Below are 8893 nucleotides of genomic sequence, written 5' to 3'. Positions count from 1 at the left end.
ATTGTGATGAGCTAATATTTATAGAAAGAATCCAATACAAATTGTATACACAGCTTTATGAACCAATACATTGATTATTTCTGTTCAAACACTGAACTGTTATTCGCACATATTCATTTCCAGTTTTCTGTTGTGAGATTAGAGCAGGTGGAGGAAAACCTGGGAAGGTGGAGGTCTGCTTAGGAAAGAAGAGCAATGAAAGTCAGACGTAGTGAGACAGAATACATGTGTTTGATCGAGAGGGAGGAAAGTAGAACAGCGAGGTTACAGGGCGCTGAAGTCAAGGAGGTTGTGTGTGACAGAAAAGTGTCAGGAGTGTTGTGTGTGACAGAAGAGTGACAGGAGTGTTGTGTGTGACAGAAAAGTGTCAGGTGTTTTGTGTGTGACAGAAGAGTGACAGGAGTGTTGTGTGTGACAGAAGAGTGTCAGGTGTGTTGTGTGTGACAGAAGAGTGACAGGAGTGTTGTGTGTCACAGAGAAGTGTCAGGTCTGTTGTGTGTGACAGAAGAGTGACAGGAGTGTTGTGTGTCACAGAAAAGTGTCAGGTGTGTTGTGTGTGTGTGTGTGACAGAAGAGTGTCAGGTGTGTTTTGTGTGACAGAAGAGTGTCAGGTGTGTTGTGTGTGACAGAAGAGTGACAGGAGTGTTGTGTGTCACAGAGAAGTGTCAGGTCTGTTGTGTGTGACAGAAGAGTGTCAGGAGTGTTGTGTGTCACAGAAAAGTGTCAGGTGTGTTGTGTGTGACAGAAGAGTGACAGGAGTGTTGTGTGTGACAGAAGAGTGTCAGGTGTGTTGTGTGTGACAGAAGAGTGACAGGAGTGTTGTGTGTGACAGAAAAGTGTCAGGTGTGTTGTGTGTGACAGAAGAGTGTCAGGAGTGTTGTGTGTGACAGAAGAGTGTCAGGTGTGTTGTGTGTGACAGAAGAGTGACAGGAGTGTTGTGTGTCACAGAGAAGTGTCAGGTGTGTTGTGTGTGACAGAAGAGTGACAGGAGTGTTGTGTGTGACAGAAGAGTGTCAGGTGTGTTGTGTGTGACAGAAGAGTGTCAGGTGTGTTGTGTGTGACAGAAGAGTGACAGGAGTGTTGTGTGTGACAGAAGAGTGTCAGGTGTGTTGTGTGTGTGTGTGTGACAGAAGAGTGTCAGGTGTGTTTTGTGTGACAGAAGAGTGTCAGGTATGTTGTGTGTGACAGAAGAGTGACAGGAGTGTTGTGTGTGACAGAAGAGTGTCAGGTGTGTTGTGTGTGACAGAAGAGTGACAGGAGTGTTGTGTGTCACAGAAAAGTGTCAGGTGTGTTGTGTGTGACAGAAGAGTGACAGGAGTGTTGTGTGTGACAGAAGAGTGTCAGGTGTGTTGTGTGTGACAGAAGAGTGACAGGAGTGTTGTGTGTCACAGAAAAGTGTCAGGTGTGTTGTGTGTGACAGAAGAGTGTCAGGTGTGTTGTGTGTGACAGAAGAGTGACAGGAGTGTTGTGTGTCACAGAGAAGTGTCAGGTGTGTTGTGTGTGACAGAAGAGTGACAGGAGTGTTGTGTGTGACAGAAGAGTGTCAGGTGTGTTGTGTGTGACAGAAGAGTGACAGGAGTGTTGTGTGTGACAGAAGAGTGTCAGGTGTGTTGTGTGTGTGTGTGACAGAAGAGTGTCAGGTGTGTTTTGTGTGACAGAAGAGTGTCAGGTGTGTTGTGTGTGACAGAAGAGTGACAGGAGTGTTGTGTGTGACAGAAGAGTGTCAGGTGTGTTGTGTGTGACAGAAGAGTGACAGGAGTGTTGTGTGTCACAGAAAAGTGTCAGGTGTGTTGTGTGTGACAGAAGAGTGACAGGAGTGTTGTGTGTGACAGAAGAGTGTCAGGTGTGTTGTGTGTGACAGAAGAGTGACAGGAGTGTTGTGTGTCACAGAAAAGTGTCAGGTGTGTTGTGTGTGACAGAAGAGTGTCAGGTGTGTTGTGTGTGTGACAGAAGAGTGTCAGGAGTGTTGTGTGTGACAGAAGAGTGTCAGGTGTGTTGTGTGTGACAGAAGAGTGTTAGGTGTGTTGTGTGTGACAGAAAAGTGGCAGGTGTTTTGTGTGTGACAGACGAGTGTCAGGAGTGTTGTGTGTGGCAGACGAGTGTCAGGAGTGTTGTGTGTGTGACAGAAGAGTGTCAGGAGTGTTGTGTGTGTGACAGAAGAGTGTTAGGTGTGTTGTGTGTGATAGAAGAGTGTCAGGAGTGTTGTGTGTGTGACAGAAGAGTGTCTCTAACCCATACAGCCTGTAGCAGTGAGGAAAAGACATGTTGAGGATGAGGATGTTGAGGTTCTCTTTAGGAGTGACGAGGATGGACAGGATTAGGAACGAGCACATCACATGTTGGAGATGGAGCTGCCAGGTAAGAGGTCAAGAGGAAGGCCAAAGAGGAGATATTTGGATGTGTTAAATGAGGACATGAAGGTAAATGGTGTAGAGGATGTGATGGATAGAGTTAGGTCTAAACAGATGATTCGCTGTGGCGACCCCTAACGGGAAAAGAGGAAAGTAGAAGAAGAAGAAGGTTCATTTCCAATTTATTATTATTATTATTATTATTATTGTTGTTGTTGTTGTTGTTGTTGTTGTTGTTGTTGTTGTTGTTGTTATTATCACATGGTGTGTTTATGAGCTACAAACTGTCATTAGTTGCCAAACTCATTTGACAACTTTCTATTTAGCCACGCCCACATAACTCCATAAAAGGCAAAGCTCCCAGATAGCTGAAAATGACAAAATGGCAACTAAGCGGTCCAGAAAGCACCTCCTAAACACGGCTTGTGCAAAATATGACAATATTGCAGCTCAGCCACTGAGCACTAAGGCTTCTTCTTTTTGTAGGTGCCATTACTTTTGTCTTGACAAATAGGCAATGCAGCTTTTATTTATTTATTTATTTATTTTAAAAAGCCATTCCTATGAAATGAGAAATTGTACATTAAATTTGTGTTTAAATGAATGTCAAATAAATGAATCAGTGATACGCAACTGAGAGTAAAAGCACATCATCACCATCATCTGATGTGGAGTCGAACAGCTCGCTGTGATCGAGGTTGGTTTTGTTAACCAGGGTTTACAGAGTTCAGAAAATCTTCCATCTGAAAAAAAAACCCTCTCACATACAAAAAAACCTAAAACTAGTCAAACCTTTGAGCATAGAGATATTTCCTTTAGTACAGACATTATTCACACCATAATACCACATTATTCACACCATAATACCACATTATTCACACCATAATACCACATTATTCACACCACAATCCTCTTTTTAATCTTTGTAATAAAGCTGATAACAGAAATGATTCTCTACACCACAGACACACTCTCTGTATTTACACTCAGTTGTGCCTGAGTATTTTTTTAAACTAACCCAATCTGGCAACCGAGTCATTAACTGTCCAATCAGCTTCTCTTCAAATGAAATTGTTTTTAGAGCAAATGTAGGGCAGGAACAATCCTGTCCATACGGTCTCTATTGGTGATTATTGCAGTTCCATCTTCTGACCACTAGGTGCAATGATGCTTCATTCCTTGACATTCCTTGTATTTAGCAGACTCTCTTATCCAGAGTGACTTACAATTTATTTCAATTTCGACAACTGAGCAATCGAGGGTTACGGGCCTTGCTCAGGGCGGCTTGATGGACCAGGGATTTGAGCTCACGACCATCTGCTCAGTAGTCTAACACATTAACTTCTTGTTTTAAATCATTAGTGAGTCAGAAGAGGAAGTTAGTATTTCAGTAGAACTCCAGACTTTATATAGAGTTTAATCATCTTTCTGGGCTTCTGATGTGTAAAATGATGGCACTGAGATGCTTTCAGGAAAGTTCTGGATGTCCTTAAGTGACTCCGCTCTTCCTCTCGTCCTTCTGCAAGAGAAAAGCAATATTTCCATCTGCTCGCTCCTTCACTTCCGTCCTGCACACTCTTCCACATCCTGTTTTTAGACAAGGGTGACCTTGCACACACACACACACACACACACACACACACACACAGACTTTTTTTAATACACTTGCATGATGTTTTGAGAATTTTTTTTACATTTCCAAATATTAAAAAATAATATTTTTTAAAGATTTAAATACAATTTTTTATTATACAAAATAAATACATTTTAGTTTTCACATATGAATGAGATCAGAGATTTTCTTTTTATTTATTTTTTTTAGAAACAAAATAAATGTATACAGATTAAACACTACATAATGAAAACAATGAACAATTTTATACAGTTGATTTCACGTAATTTTTTGTTTACAAATAATTTAATGATTTCTGTGGATATTTTTGTCTGTATGATTCAGTTTTTTACACCTTTTTTTTTTAAAACACCTGATTTCTGAATTATTTGTGTCAAATTTTTTACATGGCTCATTAACGTTCCCATGTTTTACACATAAACAAGCAATTTATTATTTATTATTTATTTTATTTATTATGACGTGTCTGTAAAAATCTGTAAAGATGATTTTTGTACATTATATAAGAGACTTTGACTTTGTTCTCAGGCTTCAGTCATTTAACAGCAGGTTTTTATTTCAGGTTCAGTTTAATGACCACGTTATTTATTTATTCAATAAACTTTTGACACATAAAATATTGTTTAGAAAAGAAACTGATCCGATCTGATATCTGATCCGATATCGTTATCGCTTGTATACAGAGAAGATCTGGAAAAGAATTTGATTCGTCTTTCGTTCATTTTATTCATATGTGAAGTGCTTCAATTAAAAAAAATATTTTGTCGTTTTTAAATAAAATTGTATCAGACCGATTCTCGAGGGTTCGGTATCTGTAAGAAAAATAAAAAAGCAGTGTTGTGGAGACTCGAGTGTCACTCGAGTGGAATTATTACAGCTTTATTACGCCACACAGGGAGAGCAACAGTGACGGTGATGTCTGAAGGCCGAGCTTTAACGAGTTCTGGGAGAGACTGTAGATGACAGGAAGGAGAAGAGACACAATGACTGCAGGACACAGAGATGTCCTTCACACACACACACACACACACACACACACACACACTCTCACTCGTCCACGGTGGCCTCCTCTTTAAGTAAATCTAATTTCACTTGCAGTTGCAGACGCAGCTAATGAAGGAGAAAAGGAAGGAGAGTAATAGAAGAGAAAGAGAAGAGCAGCTGAGCTGATTAGAAGAACTGTATTAAACAGCGATTTTCTTTTCTCTCTGAAATCATTTTAGGATCAGTCAGATCCTCAACCTGACCCATACAATATGACTTTCTTCTCCAAGCTGTTTCCAGAAAGTCTGAAGCACACCACTGTACAGAATGTCATCACAGTTTCCCTTTCCTCGGATCTAAGAGGCACGGAAACTGTTCCAGCATGACAATGCCCCTGGGCACAAAGCTCAGAGCTCCATGAAGACATGGTGTGGAGGTTGAGGATGGACTGTAAGATCTCGAGTGTCCTGCACTGAGCCCTGACTCTGACTCAACCCCACTATACACCACTGGGATGATCTGGAGTCTCCTCAACATCAGAGTCTGATCTCAATGATGATTGTGTAGCTGAATAAACACTAATCCCCACAGCCACACTCTAACATCAAGTAATAGGTCTTCACAGAAGAGAAGAGAACAGAAGAGAAGAGAAGAGAAGAGAAGAGAAGAGAAGAGAAGAGAAGAGAAGAGAAGAGAAGAGAAGAGTGAAGCTGAACCTGGAATGAGATGTTCAACATGCACTTATGGGTGTGATCTTAAGAAGTAACTTTGCGTCTCCTTTTATGTACATGTTAATGTTTTACAAAGCATTAATCATCCAACAGCACGGTGGCTTAGTGGTTAGCACGTTTGCCTCACACCTCCAGGGTTGGGGGTTCGATTCCCGCCTCCACCTTGTGTGTGTGGAGTTTGCATGTTCTCCCCGTGCCTCGGGGGTTTCCTCCGGGTACTCCGGTTTCCTCCCCCAGGTCCAAAGACATGCATGGTAGGTTGATTGGCATCTCTGGAAAATTGTCCGTAGTGTGTGATTGTGTGAGTGAATGAGAGTGTGTGTGTGTGTGTGCCCTGCGATGGGTTGGCACTCCGTCCAGGGTGTATCCTGCCTTGATGCCCGATGACGCCTGAGGCACAGGCTCCCCGTGACCCGAGGTAGTTCGGATAAGTGGTAGAAGATGAATGAATGAATGAATGAATAATCATCCAACAAACCCAGAAGGAGGATTTGTCATTTGAGGAACTGTTTATTTTTCTAAAAGTGTACAAAGATAACTTCATGTTAAAACTTCAGACAGATTTTTGGATATTAAGAAGAAAGTAATGAGAATTCATATGGACTGAATATTGTTCTCCAAGTTAAGAATGACGGGTTCATCATGGGTTCCCCTATGAACAGGAGAACAGGAGGTTCAGTGAGAACAAATTCCAGATAAAAAAAACAGGAATAGAAGACAAACAGGGGTTTAATTTACAGACACAGGTAAACACTAGACAGGAAAATCTCAGCAAATAAAACACAAAACATAAATCTGAGCCCATCGGGTCATAAACAAAACACTAGAACAAGGACTCAGAGATCAGTATGCGCGGTACAGCCGGTATAAACTGGGGAGGTAATTAGTTATACATAAGGGACGTGAAGAGGTGGGAACAGGCTTAAGAAGAGTCGGGGCAAACACACGTGAGAGCACAGGACATAAACAAAAACACATGGCACAGGACATAAACGCCAAAACGCCCCCTTGTGTTCCAACAGGGAATTACGCAAGCCATCCATGACATTCATGCTAAAAGTGAATTCCTCTTTTCACACCAGCGAAAACTTTGTAATAAAAATCTCTTTGTGTTCTCGTCATATACGTATGAAATTCATTTTGGTTTACATTTGATGCTTTTTGCCCTTGTGTGTGAGCTGTGAAGGATGTGTGTGTGTATGTGTGTGTGTTTTGGTTAAGCTCAGAGACAGTTCTGGAGCTTCACGGCTGCTGTACAGTTCAGGCCGAGTGTCAGTGGCATGTCTGGAATTCTCATCTCCATGTGCACGTAGCAGCAGGACAAGAGTTTGGCTTAAAGCCAGTGACTCCAGCACCTCCTCAACCCCACCCCTCGAACCTCCTTCACTTTCCAAACCTCCTCCTCCACACACACACACACACACACACACACACACACACTTACTCCACTTAACCTCTTCAGGAGTTTTCCCCCTCTTTCACTGCATGCCTTTGCCTTGTTAAAGCTCTCACACTGAGCACTGAGAGGAAATCGACAGACTGTTAAAGGAAAAATAAAAGAGGCCTCAGACGTGCTGTAGCGTGACATACTTTCTGTTTTCCGTCCAAAGCTGCTGCTGCTGCTGCTGCTGCTGCTGCATAAAGATATATCTGATATTTACTGTTTGTTATTCATTATAAGGAAGCAGAAAAGAAAAGAAAAGTATAAAAAAACGTCTGATGTCGTGTCTGTGAGTCTGATCTAAAGCGAGTCAGGACTCTGTTGTTCTTTCGGTGTGTTTTAGACGTGTGTTTTTCTCTCTGTTGAGAATCTTACACTGAATCTTAGTGCTGAAGATAAACAGATGAACAAACAGCAGCTCAGATTTATCTTCAGCACTGACATTCAGTGTAAAGTCCTGACTCATTTGAGACGGTATGAGCGTAGAGTATTTTGGGTATTTTATATTAAGAACAATGACGATCTGGTGTTTTTTTTCTTCAGTGTACATTCCAGGTTCAGGTCCAGTGCTCAGCTTTCAGAGCTTCATGGTGCGACGCTCAGAGGAAAACGTGTGCAGGTATGTGAGAACCAAATGGACTGTAGAGAGCAGTAGTGAAAGATGTGGCAGAGGTTAATGCGATGCTGAACCACACACACACACACACACACACACATGCATGGACAGGATATAAGTGTTCATGCTTTTCACACCTTCTACAAAGTTCTCACAGCTTCATCACAAGCCTGGACTTGTCGTGACTTTTCAACTCTAGTCTCTCATCAACACGGATTTTATCGTGAATCTAAATCTACAAGCTCTGTGAGACTCATGCAGACGTTCTCACCGTAAATGCTTCCAGAATCGAAAGAGTCATATTATATAAAAGTTATTGATACTTTATGTGTTGAGATCTGTTTGAGATCCGGATCTGTGATTTAATTGGATTGGATCTTTTACTTTAATGAAGTACTGAGAATTCACCTGTTAAGTGAACCTGATGTACGTTTTTTTAAGCCCCTTTTTCACTTAAAGGTGTGATTTTTATTCCCCAATTTTTATTCATAGCACTTTCATAAAGCATGAATCATGTCGTCATGCGTTCTTAAGAAGCCACATTTCGGCAAAATTAATTATTTTATAATCTTAAAATTGTAACATAGAGCAGATATTACTTTGTTTAAAGCATGGTTATGAACTACTGTAATTATAAACCAAAAATAATAATAATAATAATAATAATAATAATAATAATAATAATAATAATAATAATAATAATAATAATTCTTTTTATTCATTCATTCATTCATTCATCTTCTACCGCTTATCTGAACTACCTCGGGTCACAGGGAGCCTGTGCCTATCTCAGACGTCATCGGGCATCAAGGCAGGATACACCCTGGACGGAGTGCCAACCCATCACAGGGCACACACACACACTCTCATTCACTCACACAATCACACACTACGGACAATTTTCCAGAGATGCCAATCAACCTACCATGCATGTCTTTGGACCGGGGGAGGAAACCGGAGTACCCGGAGGAAACCCCCGAGGCACGGGGAGAACATGCAAACTCCACACACACAAGGCGGAGGTGGGAATCGAACCCCCAACCCTGGAGGTGTGAGGCGAACGTGCTAACCACTAAGCCACCGTGCCAAAGTTGTTTGATTGTTTGTTTTATTACATTATTTATACACTTTTAGACT

This window comes from Tachysurus vachellii, chromosome 1, assembly GCF_030014155.1.
Source record: "Tachysurus vachellii isolate PV-2020 chromosome 1, HZAU_Pvac_v1, whole genome shotgun sequence".
NCBI lineage: Eukaryota > Metazoa > Chordata > Actinopteri > Siluriformes > Bagridae > Tachysurus > Tachysurus vachellii.
This window is presented reverse-complemented; position numbering follows the sequence as displayed.